A 27,305-nucleotide genomic window follows, 5' to 3' on the forward strand; every position below is an offset into this window, starting at 1 on the left:
GCACAGTGGAGAATAAATCCATTAGGAACAGGTACAGACAGTCCAGTTCTGAACAGCACAAACCGGTGCCAGCAGTGAGCGGGGCCCGTTGTTTCAGGACTGGTTCCTATGGGAAACTCCCACTTCCCATGGCAGACATCCCACTCCAGTCAGGCCAGCACCCCTGGGTTAGAATTTGAAGGGTCTCAGTCTCAGTCCTTGGGGAGGGCTTCAATCTCCGTCCTTGATGGCAGCTGTGAGGCAGATGAGGGATCTTTGGACCGTCTCTTACAGAATGACATCCCAAAGCATTAAAAATTTATGCATTTTCCTGTAAAAACAAGTAATGAATTAATAAATTATAATTATTTACTCTAATTTACTTGTAACACTGGTTTTCTATATTTGTATTACCAAATTTTAATATTTACTTTTTAAAATCTATGTATTTTTACCAAGCAAAGAATTTATTGGTCATTGGTTCTAAGTAACACAGCTCCCTTCATTAATTCATTGACCAGTGTGGCTATTGATTTCTCCTCCTTTATGCTAATTAGTCCTATTAAAAATCCTTTTGTCATCATTTTTATCATTATCACAGACAGGGTAAAAGGGCCCACTTTGGGGTTCATGGTGACATTTCTGGGGCACATTTGGGGCAGTTTTGGGTCTGGGGAGGGAATTCAGAGACAACTTGAGGGTCAGGAGGACACTTGGAGGAGCCGGGTGGGCACTTGGAGGGGCACTCAAGGATTCCGAGGGACAGTTCGGGGTCCAGGGCAGCACTTGGGGGTCCGGGGGGCCCTTGGAGGTCAGGGAGGGGAATTTGGGGCCCTTTGGGGTCCGGGCGGGCCCTTGGGGGGCTCGAACGGGGCTCTCTGAGGCGCGGGGGATGACGGGAATTGTAGGCGAGAGTTTATTACGGTTTAACAGGGCGGTGGAGCATCATGGGAGTTCAAGGCGCAGCTGCAATGGCTCTCGGTGAGGCGCGGGGCATGACGGGAGATGAAGTCCCGGCTGGACTAGCGCCGGACGTTCGCCGCGGAGCATGATGGGAGCTGTAGTCCCAGAATTGGCTCTTACACAATGTTTGGGGGTCCGGGAAGGCTCTTGGGGGACACTTTTCCATCCGAGCCGCGACTTAAAGCCCTCGGGGGGAACGTAAACGGTTTGGGAGCCCTTGGGAGGAGGTCTGGGAGCTCTAACCGGGCTCTTTAGGGTGCGGGTCACGGGGGGAGTTTTAGGCGCGGGACTGTTCTGAGGGGCTCTGGGGGTGCAGGGGATGAGAGGAGATGAATTTCCAGAAGTGGCTGTACCGGGCATCTGTGGGGTTGGGAGCACTCAGGGGGTCCAGGAACGCTTTTGGGGAGACCCGAATGGGCGCTGAGGGGGCTCTGAGGGATCCTAGAGCGTCTGGGGGACACTTAAGGGACAAAGGGGTGGCGGATCCTGGGGGTTCTGTGGAGCGCAGGGCATGACGGGCGTCGTAGTCCCTGCTCCAATGGGGCCGCGGGGCATGACGGGAGTTGGGGGGGGGAAAGGTTGCGCCATTATCACGTCCTATACCAAGTGCTTATTGGCTACGGGCAGTGATGGGCAGAAGCCTCGGCAAATGGGGTGCGGCAGAGGCGGGAACAGCCCATTCAACTTCTCCAGTCCCTCCCAGTACAGCCCGGTTCATCCCCAGTACAGACCAGTACAACCCCAGTACAGACCAATTGATCCCAAGCACAACCCAGTTCAACCCCAGTGCCCCTCCAATCCCTCCCAGTACAGTGCAGTCCCTCCCAATACACCTGTGCCCATTCCCAGTCCCTCCCAGTTCATCCCAATGTCATGCACCGGATGCCCCAGTGTCCGCAGTCTTCTCCGCAATGGCTCGAGTATGTCCCCAGTTTAGAGCAGTATCCCCCAGTGTCACTCCCAGCATGTCCCAGTGTCTCCCACAGCGATCCAAGTATGTCCCAGTCCTCCCCAGTCTTTCCAAGGACAGTTTCATTTCTCACGGTGGCCGTGGCAGCCAAACCCAGCAGTGGGGTCAGTGCAGTGCCCATGGCCACAGCCCTTTGCAGGGCCCAGTGCAGCTTGGGCTGATGATCCACCCTCACAGCTGGCCCAGGGCAGCTCTGCAGTGGCTTTGGTGGCACCTGGGGCTGGCACACACCTGAGCAGTGTGTCTGTTTGCACTGGGGAAACTCAGCAGTTTGAGATTGCTGCAAAAAGTACAAAAAGTGAAAACCCCTCTCAGGCTGAGTGCAGCCAGCTCTGCAAGCACAGCAGGGCCCAGGGCAGTGAGCACAGACAGGATGGGGCTGGGCAATGTGGAGCAAGGCTGTCCACACTGGGTCAGAGCTCCAGGCACAGCTTCTGTGAGCAGGCCGGAGCTGCTGAGGAGAGACCCTGGGTCAATGTCAATCACAGAATGCTGCAATCACCTCTGCCCTAAAGAGAAATTTAATAAAAGACACCCTTTAAAATAGGAATGTATATTTTATTACTGCTCTTTGATATCTTTCTCCATAACTGGACTAGGAAAACTTTAATGACCCTCTCAGGGCTTTGCTGTTGTTTACATCAGACTCGGTCCTTGAGAGTGTCTTGAAAAAAACTTCTCAAGAACACAAAGTTAAATTTAGACTCCAAATTTTCTTGGAGTTTTAATGGGTCCCACAGAGGGACACCACTGGGAAAGTGTCCCCAGGTTCCAGGTAGAGCAGAACACTGTAGGCAGTGATGGCAGCTGGGGACAAGCGAGGCAAAGGTGTCTCTGGTGCTGAGCAAAGCTGGATGTGTTTGAGGAATGCAAAGGGCCAAGGCCTGAGCCCCAGCCCCTGGCCAGGCAGATCCTGTCCCTCCCTCCTTGCTCAGGGCTCTTCCCGGGATGGGCACTGGCATGTGGGGATGTGCAATGCCAGGGGCAGGAGCATGGGGCGGCCCCTGACAGGCTGCTGAGCAGGGACAAGGAGGCAATGAGGCCCCAGCCCTGTAAGGGTCACTTGTCCCCTGCTCCTGCCTCAGGCCCAGGCCCAGCAGCCATGGCCAAAGTGCTGCCCAAGTTGGCTCTGGCAGGGCTGTCTTGCAGCTGCTGCCCATCCCTGTGCCCTGTGCAGCCCAGGCTGTCCCACGGTGTCCCTGCCCTGCGCCTCTGTCCCTGCAGGCTGTCGGCATCCCCCGGCTGCCCCACCTGGCTGGGCCCTTCCTTTGCTGACAGCTCTGCCTCCTGCCTGCCCCTGCCTGCCCACACAAAGCCTTGGGCTGATACCAAAAGGGTTAATTCAATTTTTACTGTGTCTGTGAACTTTCAGTACAGGACCAAGGCATGCAGGGGCTGCTTTCCTAACAGGAATGGTTGGAAGAGAAGATGAAGACATCAAGGGTGCAGGGACAGAGAAAACAAGGAGTGAATCTGGGAACTTGGGGTGGGTTTTATGGAAATGGGTAAATTGTAATTCACATTTAGTGAGTGTATATAAGCAACACACTGGTAGAATTACATGTCCATGTGAGGTTGGGAGTTATCCCTCACTAGAGCTCAGGCCTGAATAAATTATACCCTCTGAAACAGCAAATCCATGTACAGGCACAAAGCAGCTCAGTGCTCAGTGGAGTGGAGACTGAGGACAGCAGAGGAGACCTGGGAGGGATTGAAGGGAAGTTTCAGAGATGCTGGATCCTTTTGGCACAATAGAGAACAGGCAGAGAAAGAAAGAATTAATGTAAAGGGCAGATAGGGAGAGCCAGACAGGACCCAAACAAAAAGGAATTTCCCTGCCAGGGCAGGGCTGTAGTGCAGCACATTCCCCAGCAGGAGCCTTTGTGTGGGCAGGCAGAGGCAGGCAGTCGTGTCCCTCTGTGGGACCCATTAAAACTTCAAGAAAATTTGGAGTCTAAATTTAACTTTGAGTTCTTGAGAAGTTTTTTCAAGACACTCTCAAGGACTGAGTCTGATGTAAACAACAGCAAAGCCCTGAGAGGGTCATTAAAGTTTTCCTAGTCCAGTTATGGAGAAAGATTTCAAAGAGCAGTAATAAAATATACATTCCTATTTTAAAGGGTCTCTTTTATTAAATTTCTCTTTAGAGCAGAGGTGATTGCAGCATTCTGTGATTGACATTGACCCAGGGTCTCTCCCCAGCAGCTCCGGCCTGCTCACAGAAGCTGTGCCTGGAGCTCTGACCCAGTGTGGACAACCTTGCTCCACATTGCCCAGCCCCATCCTGTCTGTGCTCACTGCCCTGGGCCCTGCTGTGCTTGCAGAGCTGGCTGCACTCAGCCTGAGAGGGGTTTTCACTTTTTGTACTTTTTGCAGCAATCTCAAACTGCTGAGTTTCCCCAGTGCAAACAGACACACTGCTCAGGTGTGTGCCAGCCCCAGGTGCCACCAAAGCCACTGCAGAGCTGCCCTGGGCCAGCTGTGAGGGTGGATCATCAGCCCAAGCTGCACTGGGCACTGCAAGGGGCTGTGGCCATGGGCACTGCACTGACCCCACTGCTGGGTTTGGCTGCCACGGCCACCGTGAGAAATGAAACTGTCCTTGGAAAGACTGGGGAGGACTGGGACATACTGGGAACACTGGGAATGCTGTGGGAGACACTGGGGCATACTGGGAGTGACACTGGGGCCATTGCGGGGAGGACTGGGGACACTAGGGCAGCCTGTGGACTACATTGGAGGGAACTTGGAGAACTGGGTATAAACTCAGGTGTATTGGGAGGGACTGGGCTGTACTGGGAGGGATTGGAGAGGTTGAATGGGCTGTTCCCGCCTCTGCCGCATCCCATTTGCCGAGACTCCCGCCCATCGCCGCCCGAAGCCAATCAGCGCCAGAGATCGGAGACTCGGGGACGGTGCCTACGGTAGCCACAACTCCCGTCATGCCCCGCGGCCCGATTGAGCCCCATTGGAGCCGGGACTACAACGCCCGTCATGCCCCACGCTCTAACCCCGGGATCCGCCCCCCCTTTGTCCCTGAAGTGTCCCCCAGACCTTCCAGGATCCTTCAGTGCCCCCTCAGTGCCCATTCGGGACCCCCCAAAAGCGTCCTCGGACCCCCTGAGTGCTCCCAACCCCACAGATGCTCGGTACAGCCACTTCTGGGAATTCATCTCCTCTCCTCCCCCAGAGCGCCTCAGAACAGTCCTGCGTCTAAAACTCCTGCCGTGCCCCCGCCCTAAAGAGCACGGTTAGAGCTCCCCGAGCTCCCTGCAAGTGCTCCCGAAGCGTTTACGTTACGTTCCCCGAGGACCTCAAGTCGCGGCTCGGATGCAGAAGTGTCCGCCAAGAGCCTTCCCGGACCCCCAAACAAAGCGTTGGAGCCACTTCCAGGACTACGGCTCCCATCATGCTCCGCAGCACATGCCCAGTGCTGTTTCAGCCGGGACTTCATCTCCCGTCATGCCCCGTACCTCCGCAGACGTCTACTGCAGCTGCGCTTCCAACTCCCATGATGCTCCGCGGCTCCGTTAAACTGCATTAGACCCTCGCCTACAACTCCCACCACCGCTCGCGCCCCAGAGAGCCCCGTCAGAACCCCCCCAAGGTCCCGCCCGGACCCCGAAGGGCCCCAAATTCCCCTCCCTGACCTCCAAGCGCCCCCCTGGACCCCCAAGTGCTGCCCCGGACCCCGAACTGTCCCTCGGAATCCCTGAGTGCCCCTCCAAGTGCCCACCCGGCTCCCCCCAAGTGTCCTCCAGACCCTCAAGTTCTCTCTGAATTCCCTCTCCAGACCCAAAATTGCCCCAAATGCGCCCCAGAAAGTTCTGCACAGACCCCAAATGGCCCTTTTTATCGTGTCTGTGAAAATGAAAAAAAAAAATCACAAAAGTATTTTAAATGGTACTAATTAGCATAAAGAAGGAGAAATCAATAGCCATATTGCTCAATGAATTAATGAAGGGAATTATGTTACTTTGAACCAATGACCAATAATTTTTTTTCTTGCTTGAAAATATAAATATTACAATTTGGTAATACAAATATAGAATAATACTCTTATAAATAAGAAAAATAATTAAAATTTTATGAATTCAGTAAATTTTCTTTTTAAGGGGAAAGGCATAATTATTTTTATGTTTTGCGATGTCAGTCTGTAAGAGACGGTCCAAAGATCCCTCATCTGCCTCACAGCTGCCATCAAGGACGGAGATTGAAGCCCTCCCCAAGGACAGAGACTGAAACCCTTCAAATTCTAACCCAGGGGTGCTGGCCTGACTGGAGTGGGATGTCTGCCATGGGAAGTGGGAGTTTCCCATAGAAACCAGTCCTGAAACAATGGGCCCCGCTCACTGCTGGCACCGGTTTGTGCTGTTCAGAACTGGACTGTCTGTACCTGTTCCCAATGGATTTATACTCCGCTGTTCCCTCCATGTGCCATCCTGCTCCCCTCCCGGCAGTGGATTATAAAAGAGCCCTGAGTTAACCAAAGACTTTGAGACTCTCCCCAATGTGACCAGACGGATCTATTGGCTGGACCACGAGGATTTCATCTCTCTGTATGCAGCTATTCCCCCTCCTTTTCTCTGTCTCTCTATCCTTTATCTCCTTTCTAATCCTTGTGCTGCGTCTGCTGTGGGCACTCAATAAAAGGTGCATTTGTTTTGGTTAATACTGAAAGTCCCCTGCTGTGTGTCTTTGCACCCTGAGATCAGTGAAACGAACCATCATGACCCCCCTTGTACCCGGGGATGGTGGCACGGCCTGATGGGGTTGCTGCCCACAGCGTGTGAACGTGATCTGCTTGGTGGCGACTGCACTGGTTCATTTGCTCTTGCTTTCTGGTCTCCCTATCCCAGAATCACCTTTGCCAGCTGCTTTTCTTATATTGTGGTTCTCTGTAGTTCCTTCAGTAGTCAGCCCTTCTTAAGTTCACTCTTGGAATAGGGGATCATCACCTCCCCATCATATCGAGTGCATTCGAATGCACTTGAATGCATTTGGCCTGCATTCAAAATATGGTTCCTGTTTTTTATTTACTGGGGGATCTCTGTTTGTATTTTCTACCTCTGTCGAGGCTGGGATTGAAGGTACTTGAGATGATATTTGGCATTCAGATTCAGGTGGTTTTTGTTTCTTATCAGTGACACAGCCTCACAACCATGAGTTCTGCAGCCTTTCATCTGAGGCACAAAATGGCTCCCTATCTCTTGTTACAAGGCCTGGATGGTACCAAGGAGACCATGGTGATACTGGGGATCCAAGGAGACCATGGTGACACTGGGGATCCAAGGAGACTGTGGGGACACCATGGACACTCATGAAACCATGGGCATTATAACACAGCAGGGCGTCATGGAAGCAAGGGGCCATTGTCACACTCTGGGGCCTCTTGGGATCCAAGGGCAGTTGTGATACCATGGAAATTATGGCAACTGTGGCACCATGAAACCAAGGAGACCATTGTGACCCTACAGGACCCCATGGAACTAAGGATTCATGGAACAGCGCAGGACACATGGAACCAAGAGGCCATTGTGAAGCTGTAGAACCAAAAGAGCCCATTGTGACACTGTGGGCCCCCATGGATCCAAAGGTCCATTTTGACATTGCAGGGCCTCATGGAATCCTGGAGACCACTGTGAAACTTTGGGGCCTTGTTGAATTAAGTGGCCCTGCAGGGTCTGGTGGAACTAAAGAGACCCCATAGAGCCAAGGGTCCATTGTGACCCTGTGGTACCAAGGTGTCGTGGGTTGACCCAGGCCAAATGCCAGGCATCCATGTGGGCTGCTCACTCACTCCCCTCTGCAGCTGGACAAAGAGAATTTAAGAAAGGGTTCATGGGTTGAGATAAGGACTGGGTGAGATCACTCATCAAATACTGTCCTGGGAAAACAGGCTGAGCTTAGAGATGTGAAATTCATTTATTACTAACAAAGTCAGAGCAGGAAAAGGGGAAATAAAATAAGCCCCTCACCTCCCTCCTTGCAGCTCTACCTCCCACCCCAGCAGTGCAGGGAGAGGGGGTTATGGTCAGTTCATCACCCATGGCTTCTGCCCCTGCTCAGGGAGAGGAGTGTGGTTCTCCTGCTGCACCGTGGGTCCCTCCCAAGGGAGACAGTTCTGCAGGAGCTTCTCCCATGTGAGTCCATTTCAGGGGCAACAGCCCTCTGCAAACTGCTGCAGTGTGAGTCCATGCCAGGGACAGCAGTCCTTCCCAAACTGCTGCAGCATGGGTCACTCTTCCAGGGGTGCATTCCTGCACGGAAAGGCTGCTCCAGCCTGGGAGCAGGGCCCCTCTCTCCATGGCTCTCCTGCAGGGTGCCTGGGTCTCCAGGGCCTGGAGCACCTCCTGTCCCTCCTTCTGCACTGACCTGGATGTCTGCAGAGTTGTTCTTCTCACATGTTCTCCCTCTGCTCTCCTCTGGCTGGAGTTAAAACTGCGCCACAATCTCTATTTTGATTTATTTTTAAATCTGATATCACAGAGGCATTGCCACCATTTGTAACTGGCCCAGCCTTTGCCAGCAGCAGGTCCATCTTTGAAGCCACCAGGAATTGGCTGTGCCAGACACGGTGGAAGCTTCCAGCAGCTTCTCACAGGAGCTGTCCCTGTGCCCCCCTGTGAAATACAAAGCTGTGTTTTGTGTCAGGTACGTGCAGGCAACGTGTGTATTTGTGATTGTAATATGTGTGGAAACCGACCATGGGACAGGTATAAAGATGAATTCTAATAATTACTGAGGAAAGTAAAGCTTGGAAGAAGGCCTTTGAACCTATCTTTTGTTCATAATTATCCTTGACAAGTCTTAAAGTGATATAGGAGCATTTGAATTAACGCTTTTAGGATATTGCTTTTTTACAGGAACTTTCTGCTTGTAGATAAGCCTTAAAGAGTTTTGCAATAATAATAACTTTTTAAAGTATGATTTGAGAATGCTGCTTGTAGTAAGGATCTTTGAAACTACAGCTTTAGAATATATAAAAGGAAACATGCTATCTCACACCTTAACAAAACAGTGAAAAGCAGCTTGAGAAAGGAAGATGAACATCAACTCAAGGATTTATGGTTTTGACCACGGGAAGCTGGGCATCACTGTTATGAGATTTATAGTCCTTGCAATTAAAAGGTGGACCCACATCTGGAATCTGGACCACCACCATCTGGGACATTTCTTCCTTCTTTCGGAAACCAAACCACCACCATCTGGGGATACTCCTTTTTGGGATACATCCTGAGAATAATTAATTCACAATAGGTATAGAATTGGGATGTAAAAATTGGGAATAGAAACTGCTGAGAAAGCTGATGAGTACCTCTATAAATACTTGTAAGCCTCAACTATCGGTGTGCAGTTGGAGGGAAAACTTCCCCTACTGTACCCAGCGCTGTATTGCTCATGCGTAAACATATTAATTTTTAAATTGATTGCTGCTTGAATATTGGCCTAGTCAAGCTTCTCATTTATAACACAGTGCCCAGTGGCTGCTCGAGGGGTCTCTGTACCTCATTCCCTGGGAATGCTTGGGAGGGGCTGGAGGGGTTGTTCCTGTCCCTGTCACCCCAGGCCATTCCTCAGGGGTGTCCCTGTCCCTGTCACCCCAGGCCATTCCCAGGGGGTCTCCATCATTCTCACCCCAGGGAATGCCTGGGGGGTCTCCCTCCCTCTCCCCTGTGCCAGGGGGTGCTCGGGGCAGTCTCTGTCCCTCTCAGCCCAGGGGATGCTCGGGGGTCTCTGTCCCCTCACCCTGGGGGATGCTCGGGGGGTCTCCATCCCTCTGGCTTCAGGCAATGCCTGTGCAGGGCTGGGGACCAGGGGCTCTGTGTCCCTCTCACTGCTGAGGGTGCTCGGGGCTGGGGGGGCTCTCTGACCTTCTCACACCTGAGTGAAGGTGCAAATGAGACCATGGGAACGCAACCTGCGGATCTGCTCGAACTTGGATTGCACTGAACAAGAAATGGAAAGGAGTGAGGGAGAGAAATAAATCAGAAATGTTCTCAGAGAGAAAAAAATAGGAAAAGGCTCCGGCTCCAACTCCGCAGCTCCCGGGGACACCCGCGGGGCGCAGCGCCTTTCACAATTCCAGCCAATCAGAGGAGGCGCTAACCAAATTCCAGCCAACCGGAGCTTTTCCCGCCGATGACTCACCGGTTGCCAGGCGGACCCGCAGAGCCCGGCGGCCCCGGAGCGGAATTTGGGGCTCGGGCCGGGGGACGGATCCGCCCCGGGGGGGTCCCCGAGCCCCCTGCCCAGCCCTGGGGCCGATCGGGGGCTCCCCCACCCAGCAGCCGGTGCTGCGGGGCCGCGGGGCAGAGCGGTGGGAAAGGGGGGTCCGGGCTGGCAGCGGAGGAAATGCGGGAAGAAGAGGAGGGACAGGAGGAGCAGGAGCGGGAGCGGGAGAATCGCGGCGCTCGCAGCGCCCGCACGCCGAGCCTGCAGCGCCCCCTGCCCCGGGAGCATCGCCCCCAGCCCCGAGCCGCAGGTGAGGGCGGAGGCCGAGCTCGCCCCGGCTCCAGCCAGGGGTCTCCGGGAGGATTTTTCTGGAGAGTGTTCGGAGCCGGCAGATCCGGGACTCGAGCCCCGGGTATCTCCGAGCTCCCCAAGAGGAGCTTTTTCGGGGGGAGAGGAGCTGCGATCGCCCCTCGGGAGGGTCCCGGGGGGTCCACGTGGGGATGGCCCGGTACCGACGGGGCGGGACATTGGTTTTGGGGATCCCCGTGCGAGCCGGGGCTGTGGAACGGGGGACCCCCGGGGCGGGGAGAGGGGAAGGGGCGATACCGGAGCTGGGGCACCCCCGGCAGCCCGGAGATGAGGCGGGGACGGGACCCCCTGACCCTGACAGGGGCGTGTCCTGGGGTGACTTCATGATGCTCGTACCCCATCGGTCTGTTTAGCCCAGAAATGAGTTCTGCACCTTTAATGCTGGTTCTGAGAGCGAAGGGGAGGAGGAAGAGCAGTAGTTTGTTTTCATACACTGCTCTCACTCCTCCACATTCCGGCTCCTGGACTGTTGTGATGCCTTAAGGAGCTCGAACAGAGGCCACATGGAGTTAAGAGGAATAAAGTTGATTTTTATTGAAGTGCCTTTAAAGGTCACACCCTGGCAGCAGAGGAGCCACAGCTGTGGCTCTGCCTGGATGGCTCCAAGATGGGAGCAAAAGAGGGCTTGGTCATGAGATCTCACATTTAAACAAGTTTTAGTCCATTTGTATATAGAAGTTAACTGCTCAATTAATAGTTTCAAATTAGGAAGTTACATCTTCCTTGCTTGCATGCCTGCTCTCCTCTTTTCATGTTGTTTATGCTTTGGGCCTGAAGTTTTAAGAGATTGTCCTTGAGTCTCCAGCTAGAACAGGATTGTTTTGTCTTCACCACCCTGTGAAAAGATCCCAGTAACACTTAATGTAAAGCTAAAAGCTGCACATCAAAACAGAATGGAAAAATTTAAAACCTAAGGTATGGGTTGTCTGCAGTTGGACAGACAGCAGGACAGAGCTCTCCTTTGCTTTTAGTTTTAGCTTGCTGAGGCAGAGAAGTTCCCAACTGTGGTTTTTCTTTTTCTTTGGAGCTGTTTAAAGCTGCTCTGCACTGAACACCCAGAACACCACTGGCAGCTCCCACCTGTGGCCCACCAGGCTAAGCCTGGGCCTCGGCAGTTCCAGTGCTGGAGGGGCCGTTAACAGACTGATAAGAGACTGATAAGAGACTGAGTGAGCTGAGCTACAGCCCACGGAGGGACTTTCTGAGTTTGTCATCTCTTTTGGAGCGGCAAGTGGTTTTATTTTTTAATATTGTTCATTTTTTGTGCTGGTGAATGCTTTGCCTGTTAAATAAACAGGTTTTTTCCCCTTTTCTCCATGGAAATATTTTCTCGATCTGCTTGGAGGAGGGGCCGCTTGAATCTGCTTTCTAGAGGAAATGCTTTTGGAGATTTTCTCCCAAATTTGCCCTAAACCAGGACAGGGTGGTGGGAAGAGGGGAGAGCCCCTAGTGACAGGACTGGGGTGAGGCTGGAGAAGGGGACACCCAAACCCCCCAGCATCCCTAAGCAGGACCCTGGAGAGGGGAGATCCCCAGTGCCCATGGGATCTCCAACAGCCCTGAGACAGGGGACCACCAGAACCCCAGAGACTGGAAATGGGAAAATCCTGGTGGCTTTTTTTGATTCACTCTTGATTTTTGAAGGATTTTATGGACACCAGATGACTTCTAGTGATGGACTTGGGTGGGAAGAATCCCCAACCCAAGGCATTCACACCTTGTTTTTCCCCAAACCAGGATTTTGCATTCCCAAACCTTGGCAATATGGAGGAGGAGAAGGCTTGGAGGAAGAGGAAGATGCCCCGGGACACCCAGGCAGGTGAGGAGGAAGTCAGTGCCCCTTTCCCCTCTCTCCTGCTCCATCCCCCAGCCCAGCACAGCCCCCAGCTGCAGGACAACCCTGCTGCCAACGCCATCCTGCTGGGGATGCACTGGGGGGATCTCCTTCCCCTTTCGGGGAAATCCCATCCTCTCCTTTTCCTTCCTCCCCCAGGGAAGGAGCTGAGGATGGAGACCAGGGAGGACAAATCCCCACAGCAGAACCTCATGGAAGAGGCTGTTTTGAGTGACTCCACAGTACAGGAACCCAATGGGGAGGAAAAGCCCTGGCAATCCCGCACAAGGAGGGGCTGCAAACCCAGCCCAGGGTGCTCTGAGGAGGAAAGACCCACCCTGAGCCAGGAAGGTGGACGGAGCTTCAGCCAGAGCTCAGAGCTGGTGGCCCATGGGCAGCTTCATGCCAGCGAGAGGCCCTATGAGTGCTTGGAGTGTGGGAAGAGCTTCAGGAAGAGATTCAACCTGATCTGCCACCAGAGGATCCACACTGGGGAACGGCCCTACGAGTGCTTGGAATGTGGGATGAACTTCAGCCACAGGTCTGACCTGGTTGTCCACCAGAGGTTCCACACTGGGGAGAGGCCCTACGAGTGTCCCCAGTGTGGGAAGAGCTTCTCAGACCGCTCGTTCTTTACCCGACACCAACAGAGGCACCGGTAAGGGCAGCCCCGTTGTTAGCGTTCAAAAACACATAATCACGGAGCGATTATATGCGGTGCTTTTTATTAAGAGCTCTGGGAATCGGGGTATATTCAACCCAAATCTGACTCCGACCATGCATCCGAAATGATCATGTTTTATACTCTATCGTTACATAACTTTCATGTTAATTATTAAACTTATATTGTTCTATAGTATACATAAATTTAGCCCCTCTCTGAATTTCCAACATAGTTTCTCACTATTCTTCTTATGGTTATATAATAATTACATTTAATTACTAAACAATCATCACATCTAACAATTATATAATTTATCATACTGCTTACGCAGGTGCAGTTGATCTGGGAAAGCATAGAGCCTAACATTTTAGATTCTATCTTTAACTTTTTCCAGGGTTCCACTATCACTGTGAGTGCCCCAGCTGCAGGGGGAGCTTCATGCACTGCTCCGGCTTCATCCCTCATGGCAGGACCCATGTTGGTCAGAGCCCTGGCCATCCACATTCCTGGTGATCTGCATTGGGAAGGCAGCTGGACATTCTTTTGTTTTGCCCCTAATTTTCTTTGGATTCATCTTCATCCCTTTAAAACAGAGAAAATTGGGGTAAAACTCAATAAATTCATCAACGGCATCTAAAGCCTCACTTTTTACTTGTGTTTCAGAGCAATCTGGGATTCAGGGAGATAATTGGGAGAATTTGGGGGTATTTGATGTACCTGTTTCCCTTTCTTGGCACTGAAAGAGACCAGAGGGTTCAATCTGTCACCTCAATGCCACTGAAAACTACTCAATCCCACCCCAAAATTCCTGGATTCCACAGCTCTTTGGTGTGGAATGGGGTTGGAAGGGGATTGAGCAAAGTGGCCTTCAAATCAGGAGGGTTGAGATGGGCATTAGGTGGGGCAGAATGGGTGGGATGGGGTTTGGAGGTGGGAAATGGGGGAAATATGGCTTGGGAAGGGGGTCATGATGTCCATGAGGGGTGGGATGGGTTGGGGTTGTGATTGGGGAGGTGGGCTGGGGTCTGGAATGAGACCGCCAAAGTTTGGGGATGATGAAGGGAGGGGGAGCCCATTACTGAATGAGTTCTTGGATAATCCCCATTCCTGAAGAGATTTTGAGGTATCTCACATTTCTGAGGCAGTTTTGGGGCACTCCCCAGCTCTCAGGGTCTTTCCTGAGAGCAGCTCCATGGAGCCCCATTGCCAGGGGTGGTTGCCTTGGGCCAAGCTCAGACCTGTAGCCAGAGTCTGTTGCCTCGGTGCTGGAGAGCAGAGAAATGATGAATGGCCCCAGACATCTCCAGTGTGTGTTTGGGGGCAGGGAGAGTTCTGCATGGGTGGGGTGGTCACTGCCCCACCCCAGCCACTGAAGCCTCTGGTGCAGCCCCAAAGTGGCTGCCAAGCCCCTGGCACCCCAAAAACCTTACCTGAGAGAGGGACCAGAGCAGGTCTGGCTGTGACACGGGTGTGACACTGACACGTCCCACGGCCCCGGAGCTCACAGCAGCTGAGATCCAAGACTGACTGTGGATCTCTTTCTCCCTCTCTCTCTTCTCCTGACTTTTTCTTCTCAAAATCTGGATAACTTGAAGTTGGACAGGTTAGAGTTTGCTCAGTCAGTGCTTTGTCAAGTGATTTACTGTAATTCAATGGTTTTTAAGATTTCCCAAGTATCTCATTCTCTGAAGTTTGCAACTAAAAGTTTGTTCTCCACCTTCCTGAGATGTTTGTTGTTTTCTCCCCCTGGCCATCTGTCCTGCAGGCTGTGCCCCCTGTGCGTGCTGCTCCTCTGCCCTGGCCAGCTGCACTCGCCCATCTCGCTGTGCCCCAGCATTTCTCACCCAGCGTTTCTGTGCCCTCCCTGGGCTCCCTGCACCCAGCGCTGCCGGCTCCTGGCACACAGAGCCAGGGCAGGAGCCCACCCTGCCAAGGGGCTCTGGAGCAGGGCGGGGGCTGCGATGGCTTCTGAGCTCAGCAGCTGCTCCTGGCATGGTTCCATGGAGACCGAGCACAGCAACGCGGCTGAGCATTGTCCCTGCTGAGGGTCACACACTGCCGGGGCACATTCCCTGCCTGCAGCATTGCTGAGCATTGTCCCTGCTGAGGGTCACACACTGCCGGGGCACATTCCCTGCCTGCAGGATTGCTGAGCATTGTCCCTGCTGAGGGTCACACACTGCCGGGGCACATTCCCTGCCTGCAGCATTGCTGAGCATTGTCCCTGCTGAGGGTCACACACTGCCGGGGCACATTCCCTGCCTGCAGGATTTGTGGCTGACCCAAGCACTGCACTGATGGCTCCAGCGTTGCTTTCCAACAAAAACAGGGGAAGGCAAACTGTGTGCAGCTCATTGTGGGAGTTTTGTCAAAGAGTGGCTTGAGGAGAGAGGACACAGCCGAATTAATTTGGTAAAGATGTCCTAACTAGGGAAGAGGCCTTTTTGCAGGCAGGGTGTCTGTTGGGAATGTAGCTGACTAGAGAATGGAAAAGTACAAGACCGTGGTTAATTCCAAATCTTGCACCTGCAAAGACAACGTGTCCTTGGGCCTAGCAGAGTATGATAAAGAAATAGACAACGAGACGTGAGAAGTAGAGAACGTAGGCCCAAAGGAATGTGGATGAGTTAATGGTATAGTTTAACCAATAGATTGCTTGGCTTACAGAATATTCATAAGTTTATTATTTGTTGTATAAGTGTTTGATGCTTTTCTTCAATAAACTGGACCTGTGATGAACCATCTGGTGTCCTGGTCTCCTTCCTTCGACAGCTCATGGTATTTTACAGTGTCTAAAACTCGCTAAGTCATTGATCTTAGAGGTGAGATGCATTTGGAACTCATGGCATGGAGAAATAGTGCAAGATGGAAAAGGGGAGCATATAAATAAATAGAGGAAAACATTTCAGATGGTTTCTTTCCATTTTCATTTCACTTCTGGAAAGCTGGTTCAGTTTTCCAGCAATCTTCTCCACAATCCTGTCTGCTCTTCACAAAAACCTTTCCTGGAGAACGAGGTCGAGCTCCTGTCACAAGATGTGCCACCAACTGCAGCTTCTCTTGGCTTTGCACACTGTGTGTGCAGCAGGACTCTTGGAGCAAAGCAGGAAGAAGGTTTGGAGAACTTGACATCTTTTCCTTTCTTTTCCTGGTGGACTGAGGAGTTGTGCCATTGATGAGGTTTTCCTTGTTACTGTTCTAGGCTAAGAAAACAGGAGGTGGTACCAGGAATTGTTAGGGAATACAAGCCTGGCTGAATGCAGAGAAAGAATATCCAGAGCCTGCAGCCACAAATGGAGAGTTGTGTGATAATCATTCCAACGTGTCAGTGGAAATCTTGAAAATTATCTGGAATGTGAAAATGCTCTGACAGAGGGAGTTTGTTTCTGAGTTCAGTGTAAATGATTCCACATCTGGTGCTTGGTGCATAAATCAAGAGCACAATCAATTCATGAGAAGCACCAGAACAAGCTGGACCTTTCAGAGTAGCTGACTGAAACAATCTGAAAAGGAGAAATGCAGAGAATGACTTGGTGAACCTTGCCTGGAAGAAAAGTGATCTGTTTTTAATAACTACTAATCCACTCCCTTGGCTTTTGACTTTCTTAACAAGGCCATTTGCATCCCAGATTCCCCATGAGGTGAGAAGCGTGAGCTTGTGCAAGTGCCTGAAAGATGCCCTGTTCCTCTGCAGGGACACTCAGGCTGGAACAGGAGCTGGAGCCCTCTCTGGGGAAGCCTCCTCCAAGCTGGAATTTGTGCTGTGTTGGGAGAGGAGGAGGAGGGGGAGAAGGCTGGCGCTGTGTGGCAGGAGCAGGAGGTTTGGGCCACAGGACATTCCGTCTATGCCGCTGCCCCGCAATGGGCGGCCGTGCCCGGGGCTCTGGGCCTGGCCCCACGTGTGCTGAGCTCCCTGGGCTGGGCTCAGGTTCCCACTGGGACTGGGCAGAGCCTGGGCTCAAACTGGGGGCAGCAGCAGTGCAAAACACCTCTGAGCATCTGCGTTTCCTGCTGCTGGGAAGGAGCAATGAAGTGAGTCGAGCAGTTCTGGTTTCTGTTTCTCCTGGTGGATTTTTTAATTTAATTCCACACCGCGGAGGCAACTTCTGTGATGGCCTCTGTCAGTTTATTCTATTTCAACAGTGCCAGCAACAGGGCTCTGTTTGAGCCCTGCAAATGTGGCTTGTGAAGCTTTAATTCCCCTCATCTTAGTGTTCAGGGGCTGGTGAGCATTCCAGTATCTGCTGATCTTTATGCCTGTGACAAAAATACTGACTTCACTGTCATGAAAGCACCATGGGTAGCACCAACTGAAAGAGGCACTTGCATTTTTATGGATAAAATTCAGGTGGCAAGCAGAAGAGGGCCAAGAGCAGCCATGATCTGCAATTCCCAAGGCAGAGGCACCAGCAGCCTCCTCCTGTCACCTCAGGGTGAGTCAAACAGAGCTGGAAACAGTGCTGGAACCCAATCCTTTCTTGCTCTGAGGTCTGGCTCAGGGCAGCACAGGCGAGCCCTGAGCAGTCAGGGCTGTGTGTGGGTGCTGGTTGCTGTGCTCCAGAATTGAGCTGGAAAAAGCCCTTGGGAGCCGAGGCAGGAGCAGGCAGGAAGGGGCCGGCGCTGCTGCTGCTCCTGGCCGGGAGCCCGGCTGGGCCGGGCCGGCGCCCCCTGCGCTGCGGCTGCTGCTGCTGCCAGAGCCGGGCGGGACTCGGGGACAGGGAACGGACACGGGGGGACAGCAAAGGCCTGGTGGCTGCAGGGATGGTGGCGCTGGGGCCAGCGCCAGCACAGAGCTTCAGCCCGCAATTAACCCCAAGGGAAACGCTGGGCAAAGGCTCCATTTAAGCCTTTCTGCACTCACGGCTGTGAAAGGACTGAAATGAAAGGAGAGCAATCAGGGCCCGACACCTTCTCCTTTGGGAGGAGCCCCGCGTTTGGGGCTGTGAGGGGCCATGAGGGGCTGTGAGGGGCTGTGAGGGGCCGTGAGGGGCCGCGAGGGGCCAAGGGGAACTGTGAGGGGTTGTGAGGGGCCATGAGGGGCTCTGAGGGGCCATGGGGAACTGTGAAGGGGTTGTGAGGGGCCATGAGGGGCTGTGAGGTGTCACTCTTGAGTCGAGAATGTCACAGGAACAGGTAGGAGGCAGTTGTGTAGAGAGAGTGAAAGAAGGTTTTATTCAAGAGAACTGTGCGGTTTTTATAGAGAAACAGAAAGACGAAGTAGAACAACACCACCTGCAGATTGTTTATAGTTAACAAGTTTTCACATCCCTACCATACCCTAAAAATTCTCACATGCTGCTGTGAGAAACACTTGCTGTTTCCCTCTCTCTCTTCCAGGGCATCCACAGTGAGAGGCTGTGAGGGATCTTGGGGAACTGTGAGGGGCCATGAGCTGTGGGAGGCTGTGAGGGGCCATGAGGGGCCATGGGGAGCTGTGAGGGGCCATGGGGAACTGTGAGGGAGCCATGAGGGGCTGTGAGGGGGCATGAGGGGCCATAAGGGTCCGTGAGGGGCTGTGGGAGGCCAGGCCCCTCATGGAACCAAGGATCCATTGAGACACTGCGGAACCAAGGAGATCATTGTTGACAGTACAGAGCCTCATGGAACCAAGGGGCCATTGTGGCCCAGCAAGACCTTGTGGAACCAAAGGCACCATGGTGACACTATGGAACCTCATGGTTCCACAGATCCATTGTTACACAGCAGCCACAGCAGGGCCCCAGAACCAAGGAGATCATTGTGACACTGCACAACCCCATGGAATCAAGGCATCCATGTTACACTACTGAACCTCATGGAGCAAAGGGTCCATTGTGACACTGTGGAACCAAGGAGACTGTTGTTGGCAGTAGGAAAGCTCATGGAACCAAAAGTCCATTGTGACATTGTGGGGTGTCATGGAACCATGGAGACCATTAGGACACTTCAGGACCACTGGTACCAAGGGGCCATTGTGACACTGCAGGGCCTTGTATAACCAAGGGGTCCTTGTAGCATGGCAGGGCCTTATGGACTCAAGGGGATCAAAGTGACACTGTGGGGCTCCATAAGGGGCTTTGGAGCTCCATAAGGGGATGTGGAGCTCCATAAGGGGCTGTGGGGGCTCCATGAGACCACGGGGCCATTCTGACCATGGAGCCAAAGATACCGTTGTTACACTACAGAACGAAGGAGGCCAGTGTGAACCAGCAGGGGAACCCACTGGGACTATTGTGACACTTCAAGGGCATTGTGGAACAGCAGGGCCTCGTGGAAGCGATGAGACCTTTGTGACATCCCAGGGCTTCGTGGGAGCAGGGGGCCATTGGGACACTGTGGGACCCCATGGAAGCAAGGGGCCAGTGTAACACATCCAGGCCTGCTGGAACCAAGGGGCCACTGTGATCCTGGGGAACCCAATAGAACCAAGGGGCCATTTGGAGACTCTGTGACCTCGTGGAAGCAAGGGGCCATTGTGGCCTTGTGCAGTCCCATGGCAAGAAGGAAACCATTTGGACACTGCAAGGCCACTTGGAAAGCAAGGGGCCATTGTGCCACTGCAGAGGCAAGGAGACCATTGTTATATCACTGGGCCTCATGGAAAGCAAGATCTGTGGTGATCCTACAGGGCCTCGTGGAACCAAGGGGCAATTCTGATGCTGCAGGGCCCCAAGGATCCAAGAACATGGAACAGGTCTGGGTGGCTGGGCCTCCTGGGGGCTGCTTGACTGGTCCAGCTGGCCTTGGCATGTTGAGAGTTGCTTCTTATCAACCCCTGAAACCCTGGAATTCTGTGCATTCCTTCCTGTGGGAAAGAACTGTCCTTCTCCAGGGGTTCAACGCTGAAATTGGGATTCCACCTCCAAATTTGATTATATCCAAGGATTATTCCCATATGAAACCTTCCAGGACAGACTGCTCTGGCTGGCTTTGGCTGCTTGGGGGCCACTCCTCATCTGCCTTCAAAACACTGGAGGCCCGTTCTTTTCTTCCCATTGAAAAAAACACATTCAAGTCAAGCCATCCCTGGCCAAAATTGAGAATCCACCTCCAAAATTCCTTATACAGTTTTCCAATGGTACCTCCAAGACAAAAGCTGCCAGGGCTGTCGAGATTCTCTTGGCTGCCCTGGTGGCCCTGATGTTGCTGCAGGGCCTGAGTGCTCACGGGGCTGGGCGCAGCCCTGGGGGTGGCAGTGCCGGGGCTGCAGCAGGGACAGGCCATGGGCACTGCTGGGGCAGCGCTGACGCCTCAGCCCAGGGCCTGGGGGCTCCAGGCTCCTTGCCCAGGCTCTCTCAAGAACACGGCCAGGCCAATGCTCAGCACAGAAAACCCCGTGAGCAGCCCCAGGCTGGCCGTGGGCAGGCTGGGGGCAAACAGCATGGCTGGGGCTCTGCAGGGGCCCTGGGGGAGATGGGAAGGAGCAGCAGAGCAGGGGCTGATCCATCCCCAGTGTGCTGGACAGCCCAGGACAGCGTCCCAGAGCGTCCTCATGGAGCTGCCAACAACATCCCCCCTCTGCAGCCCTGGCCTCTCCCTCAGCTCACACAGGTGCCCCATCCTTGCAGGCACAGACACGGCAGCACTGGCTCAGCAGCCCCTGTTTGCATTGCACACAGCAGGCGGGAGCACCCCCATGCTGTTGGTGTGGGGACATGAACCTGAGGGAGCACAAATGCCATCAGCCCCTGGGGCCAGCAAGGGCTGGGGGACACCAGAGAAACCACTCAGCTTTGTCCTGGCCTCTGCAGTCAGCCAGAAAGTTTGTTCCCATCAGCTGGGAGTTTCCTGTCCCACTGCAGACGCTGTTGGTCAGAGCCAGGGCTGCCTGGCAGCCACCCCCAAACAGCCCTGAGCATTTCCTTGGCTTCACCTTTGCTTTCTTTCCTCTTCCTGCTGCAAATTTCTTCCTATTGCCCACCCCTCTTCCCTCCCCTGCAAACAGCTCATCCCTGTTTGCCCTTTTCTCTCTGGCCCCACTCCCCATTGCAGTTCCTGACTTGGCCCCATGGGAACATCCCTTGGGGAGCAGGATCATCCTACAAGTGCTGCAGGAATTGTCTGCAGGCTCCTGCAGTGCCTGGTGCTGCTCCCTTGCCAGAGGCACCCCAGGCCAGAGAGGCACATCTGGGCTCCTGTGTCTGGCTCTGGGGCTCCCTGTTCTGGGCAGTGAGGAGGAGCTGCAGAGGCTCTGCAGGACTGACAGGATGGGCTTTGGGGCTGGCAGGAGAAGCTGAGGGACCTGGGCTGCTGGAGCTTCTTAACAGGAGGCTCAGGGCTCATCCTGCAACTGCTCCAGGGGTGGTTCCAGAGAATCCCAGAATCAGCAAGGGTGGAATAGGCCATGGAGAACATGAAAACCACCCTGTGCCCTGATACTGCCTTGTCTCCCCTGAGCCTCCTCTTCTCCAGGATAAACAACCTCAGCTTCCTCAGCAACTCCTCACAGCACTTGTGCTCCTGATCCCTCCCCAGCCTTGTTGCCCTTCTCTGGACACGCTCCAGCCCCTCCATGTCCTTCCTAAATTGGAGGCACCAGAACTGCAAACAGCACTTGAGGTGCTTCCCAAGCAGTGCTGAGCACAGGGGAAGAATCCCTGCCCTGCTCCTGCTGGCCACACCATTCCTGATCCAGGCCAGGAGCCATTGGCCTTCTTGGCCACCTGGGCACACTGTTGGCTCCTGTCCAGCCTGCTGTCCATCTGTCCCTGCCAGTCCCTTTCTGCCTGGCTGCTGTCCGGCCCCTCTGGCACCTTGTGGAGGAAGGGAAGGGAAGGGAAGGGAAGGGAAGGGAAGGGAAGGGAAGGGAAGGGAAGGGAAGGGAAGGGAAGGGTCCAGATCCAATCCTTCCTGAAATGTGGGGTTTGCTGGAACTGCCAGTGCCTTGACCTGAAAATTTCCCTATTCTGGCACAGCCCAAGTGCAGCAATTTGCTGGCACAGAAATCCAAAACCTGGCAACTTCCTGCTACTGGGTCTGGCACCTCCCATATCTTGTGTTTGCTGCCCCAGTACCCAGATTTGGAAATTTCCTGGTGCCCGCACAGCCCAAGTCCAGTGATTTGCTTGCACAGAAATCTAAAATTTGGAAATTTCAAGGTTCTGACTCCAGCACCATCGAGATCTAGTGTTTGCTGAGACCGCCAGTGCCCAGATTTGGAAATTTCCCGATGCCTTCACAACCCAGGTCTAGCAATTTGGTTTTAGCTAGCTTAGGAAGAGAAGTTCCTTGGACTGTGACTTTCCTTTTTCTTGGAACTGTTTAAACCTGCTCTGGACTGAAAACCCAGACAAACACCGGCAGCTCACACCTGTGGCCCCCTGAGCTCTGGGACGCTGCATTCCAGAACCAGAGGGACTTAGAAGAGACCGAGTGAGTCAACTACAACCCACAAAAAGGACTTTCTGAATTTTCCATCTCTTCAGCACTATCCGAGGTTTTATTTAATATTATTCATTTTTCATGCTTGTGAATACTTTACTTGTTTAATAAACTGGGGTTTTTTTCACTTTTCTCCAGGGAAGTCTTTTCCTGAACTAGTAGGGGTAGGGGCTGCTTGAACTTTCTTTCTAGATGGATTCCTTTTGGAGGTTTCCTCCCAAAATTTGCCCTAAGCCAGCACAAACAGTCACAATGAAAACTTCACCAGTGGCATAATTTCCTGGTGGCAAATCTTGTGACAGAAGCTTGACCTTGTTCTCCAGGAGAGATTCTTGGGAAGAGCAGACAGGAGAAGATTCCTGGAAAACTGAAACAGCTTTCCAGAAGTGAAATGAAAATGGAAGAAACAATCCAAGATGTTTTCCTCTATTTATGTCTATGCTCCCCTTTTCCATGTTGCATCCCAGTAATTCCAGATGTACCTCACCTCTAAGATCAGTGACTTAGGGCTTTTTAGGCCTTCTAAAATACCATGAGCCACACACAGTGTTCCTTCTCCTGTTTTTACTGGAAAGCAACACTGGAGATGTAAGTGCAGTGCTTGGGTCAGGTAGGAATCCTACCCCAAGGGAAGGTGGCCCGACAGTGTTTGACCATTAGCAAGGACAATGCACAGCAGCAGGCGAGGGGATCGCTGTGCCAGTGCGCAGGAGTCAGGGCTCTGCATCCGGGCTCAAGGCTGCAAAGTTCCCGTGTTTGGACAGACGGAGGGGCTGTCCCCGGGGCGCGCGGGGCTCGAACGTGGGGCTCGTGGGGCGAGCGGGGAACGGACACGGGGACGAACGGCCCCGGTGCCTCAGTTGCAGCAGCGGCAGCGGCGGCAGCAGCAGCAGCAACAGCATCGGCAGCAAAAAGAGCACAGACCCTAAACACTGCTTCTCATTCTCATTCTGATTCTCATTCTCATTCTCATTCTCATTCTCATTCTCACTCTCATTCTCATTGTTCTCTCTCTCTCCCGCTGTCGGGCACCCTTCTCTCGGGGTCCCTTGCCCGGCGTCCCTCTCCTCTCCCCGCCTCCCTCTCCTCTGCCGGGCCGGGCCATGCCCCCGGCCCGCCCCCGGCCCCGGGCGGGGCTGCCCCGTGCCCGGCCCCGGCCGTCCCGCCGCGGTCTCGCCTGCTCCCGGCTCTGGCCGTACTGGCGGTGGCGCTGCTGGGCGGGCGTCAGTGGCTGGTGCGGGGGCGGCATCGCCGCCCTTCGGCTCCGCCTGGCCCGAGCCCGACCCCGGATCCGTGGCAGGCTCCAGTCCCGACCGCGGACCCGGTCCCGGCTCCTCCCGGGGCCCGCGGAGGACACACGCGGCGCGGCCGCTCCCGCCGCCTCCGCTGCGGCTTCCCCGGCCCGAGCTCCGCCGCTCGGCAGCGCGGCCTCCGGCCCCAAGCCGCCGGGGCCCGGGGCGGGTGGGGATGCCGGGCCCGGGGCGGGTGAGGGGCGCTCGGGGGTCGTTGCTGGCCCCAGGCCGAGCGCTGACCGCCGCGTCCCGCCCGCAGGGAAGGCGCAGGAGGCCCTGCAGGAGCGGTACCGGCTGGGATCGCTGCTGGGGCGCGGCGGCTTCGGCAGCGTCTTCGCGGCCACGCGGCTCTCGGACGGCGCTCCCGTGAGCGGCGGGGCCGGCGGCGGGCGCGGGAGGAGGGGGTGGAGGAGGAGGAGAAGGTCGGGGCGCGGCGGGACGGATGGCCAGCTCAGCCCGCTGCTCTCCCTCACTCGCAGGTGGCCATCAAATGCGTGCCGCGGGATCGCGTCCGGCACTGGGGCGAGCTGGTGAGTGAGCGGGGCCAGCGGCAGAAGCCGGGCCGTGCCAGGCGGCGAGGAGCCGAGGCCCCGGCAGGGTGGGAGCCGCCGTGAGCCCTGCGGGGAGAGCGGGCGTGGGCTGAGCGGGGCGTGCAGAGCATCCCGGTCTGCCTGAGGGCTGCCAGAGCCCCGGCACGGCCTCGGCCCCACTGACGGCACCGCGCTCCTCACGCAGCCCGACGGCACCAGCGCCCCGCTGGAGATCGTGCTGCTGGCCAAGGTGTCCCGTGGCTGTGGCGGTGTCATTCAGCTCCTGGAGTGGCCTGAGCTCCCCGACAGCTTCCTGCTGGTGCTGGAGCGTCCGGAGTGGTGCCAGGAACTCTCGGGTTTCCTGGCGGAGCGGGGGTTCCTGCCGGAGGAGGAGGCGCGGGGGCTGTTCCGCCAGGTGCTGGAGGCCGTGCGGCACTGCACCAGCTGCGGGGTCCTGCACCGGGACATCAAGCCCGAGAACATTCTGCTCGACCTGGCCAGTGGGCAGCTGAAACTGATCGACTTTGGCTGTGGCGCCTTCCTCCAAGACACAGCCTACACCCAGTTTGCAGGTGAGCCCTCGCAGGGGATGCTCCTGGGCATCTCGTGGCCCAGCCTGGGTGCAGCACTGGGGCTTCCCCCTATTGCAGCCGTGATGGGATTGATGCTGGAGCCAAGTTGATTTGGGTGGGGTGCGAGGGGGGCCAGCTCCCAGCCCTGCTGACAGCCTTCAGCACCCACTGTGGCCTGGGCTGGGGCTGGAGCTAGGGCAGCCAGCCCGACACAAACCCCCATGGGGGTAGCAGAGAGGGGGGTCTGACCCCATGCCCTTGATGGTTTGGTATGCAGGCGAGGAAGGGCTTGGACTGCTCCACTCCCCTTGGTTGTCTTGGCTTATTAACATTTTTGGGGGCCATGCATGTGGGGAGGAGAGTGGGTTTTCTCCACTACTGCGTGGGTTTTTCCTCTGTGTGTCATGGTTGGGCCTTCCTAGGGTCTCTTCTGCCCTCTTCCAGGCCAGTGGCTTCTTTTCCAGCCCTGAGTTTGTGCACAAGTCCCAGGTGCTGGCGAGAGGGCAGCGCTCACCCCGTGTGCCTCTGGGGCAGCCCCCACATGCCCAGGGATGCTGGGGCCAGGCTCTGGGAGCAGCAGCATCCCCCTGCTGATCTCTGTCTGTGTTCCACAGGAACCCTGTCCTACAGCGCACCAGAGTGGATCCAGCACCAACGCTACCATGGCGAGGCAGCCACAATCTGGTCCCTGGGCCTCCTGCTGTGTCACCTGGTCATGGGGAAACACCTGTTCAGGAGGGGCCAGGAGATCATCTGGGGGCGGATCTTGTTCCCACAATGGCTCTCTCAAGGTGGATCCTCATCTCTGGGCACGGGGGCAATACCAGTGCTGGAAGACAGGAGCAGGCTCATGGGCATCCCGCTCTGGCAGCTGCTGAGGAGGTGGCACATGTCCTGCTCTCCTGCTGTCCTCCAAACAGAGCATCCATGGGGAAGTTTAGGCCCAGCTCTGAGCACACCCAGCATGGCCTGGGCATGGGAACGGGAGGGCAACTTCTCCAACTGACTGGTGATTTCTGGTTTCTCTCTCCAGAGTGCCAGGATATCATTAAGAGGTGTTTGTCCATGCAGCCCTCGGAGAGGCCATCCTTAGAAGATCTTTTCTGTCATCCTTGGGTGAAGGGTGTTCCTCTGCCCTAGAAGATGGGAGAGATCCATGTGCACATTTGGATCCAGGGGCCTGGCAGGTACCAGCTCCATGCATCTCTTGGCAATCAGTGGCAAAGCAAACCAGGCTGGTTTTGTCCTGCCTGTAGCTTTGAGCAGGGGTCAGCAGAAGGGAATATGCAGCTCTTGGGCTGGAGCTGAGCTGCAGACCTGGTGTAGCAAGCACTGGTGGCCACCATCCCCCCTGGTTTTGTTTGTCCTGTTCATGGATGGCTGGGGCCCCGGGCAGAGCCCTGACAGCCTGGTCTGGCCTCAGGGAAGGAGAAGGAGCCCCTGGAGAAGCTGTTCCAGGTGGGGCTGCTGCTGGAGACACCAAGGACAACCTCAAGGATGACAATCTCTTCCTTGGCCTGGCCAGCTGAAGATGATGGACTTGGATTCTGGCACCTTCTTCAAAGCCAGGCTCCAGGCCCAATTTGCAGGTGAATCCACAGGCAGGGGGATGCTCCCTGATCTGGGCATGGCATGGCTGGGCACCAAAGGTTCCCCCTGTGCAGGGGCAAATGCAATGAATTCTTCAGTCAGCTGCCCAGCTGCTTTTTGGCTCTGGGCAGCTGCTGAGGGCTGGATGTGCCGTGGCTGGCTGCAGGCTGGGCACATGTGCTGCCCTCCTGCTCCGCTGTCAAAGGCAGCAGGGATGGGCAGCTCTGGGCACAGCTGTGGGCACAGCCAGCATGGCCTGGGCACCGCAGGCCTTGGCACAAGGGCACAGGAGCCCTCAGCTGACGGGCGGTTTCTGCTTTCTCTCCTTGCAGCCAGACTCTGTGGATGCTTAGGCTGCTCTGGGCTCTGCCAGGGCTCTGCTGGGCTCAGCCCTGGGCCCAGCTGGGCTGGCTCTGCCCTCACATTGCTCTGACAGCTCTGCATCAGACGAGCCCCTTGCGAGCACAGTGCCTGAGCTTTCTGCTTTGGCAGGTGAGTGAGACTCTGCTGCAGGCCCAGAGATTGCAGCTGGGGACACACATCCAACTGGCAAGGACCCAAACTCTCCACAGTCCCAGCTGAACGCCTGGATCTGTGCAGGGTGTTTTGTGTGTCCCGTTCTTCCTTCTTGATTGGCTGGAATTGTGCAATTGCATTTTCTTCCTCCTCTAGAAGTGCCACAAGTGGGCCAAAGCTGGCAAGTGGGCCGTGCTCGTGACGCAGTGCCGTCTGGAGCTGGTGGATGGAGAATTGCCCTTCTGCACTTCCAAACCAGAGCAAAAAGCCCTAAGTGGGACTTTGTGTCTTTTAAGAAATCCCTGACAGTTTCAAAAGGAATGTGCAGCTCATTCGCAGGGTGAGAAGGAAGGTCATCTTGTAAAGGATTTGGGGTTTGACAGAGTTTCCATTCCCAGTCCTGCTTGGAGCTGGAATGGCACAAAGCAATTTCTTCTTGCTTCGAGCACAATTTAAAATACTAATGTTGGAAACAAAGCCCAAAATCCTTT

At 54.8% G+C, this 27,305-nt stretch overlaps 1 pseudogene; it reads left to right on the forward strand.

Annotated features, from left to right (window-relative positions):
- The first annotated feature begins 1,853 nt into the window (after window positions 1-1,853).
- Window positions 1,854-26,651, forward strand: LOC128943465 (serine/threonine-protein kinase pim-1-like; annotated as a pseudogene).
- Window positions 26,652-27,305: the final 654 nt, after the last annotated feature.

This window comes from Melozone crissalis, unplaced genomic scaffold (genome assembly GCF_028551555.1).
Source record: "Melozone crissalis strain CALT ecotype California unplaced genomic scaffold, PUWL_Pcris_2 ptg000046l_1, whole genome shotgun sequence".
Classification (NCBI taxonomy): Eukaryota; Metazoa; Chordata; class Aves; order Passeriformes; family Passerellidae; genus Melozone; species Melozone crissalis.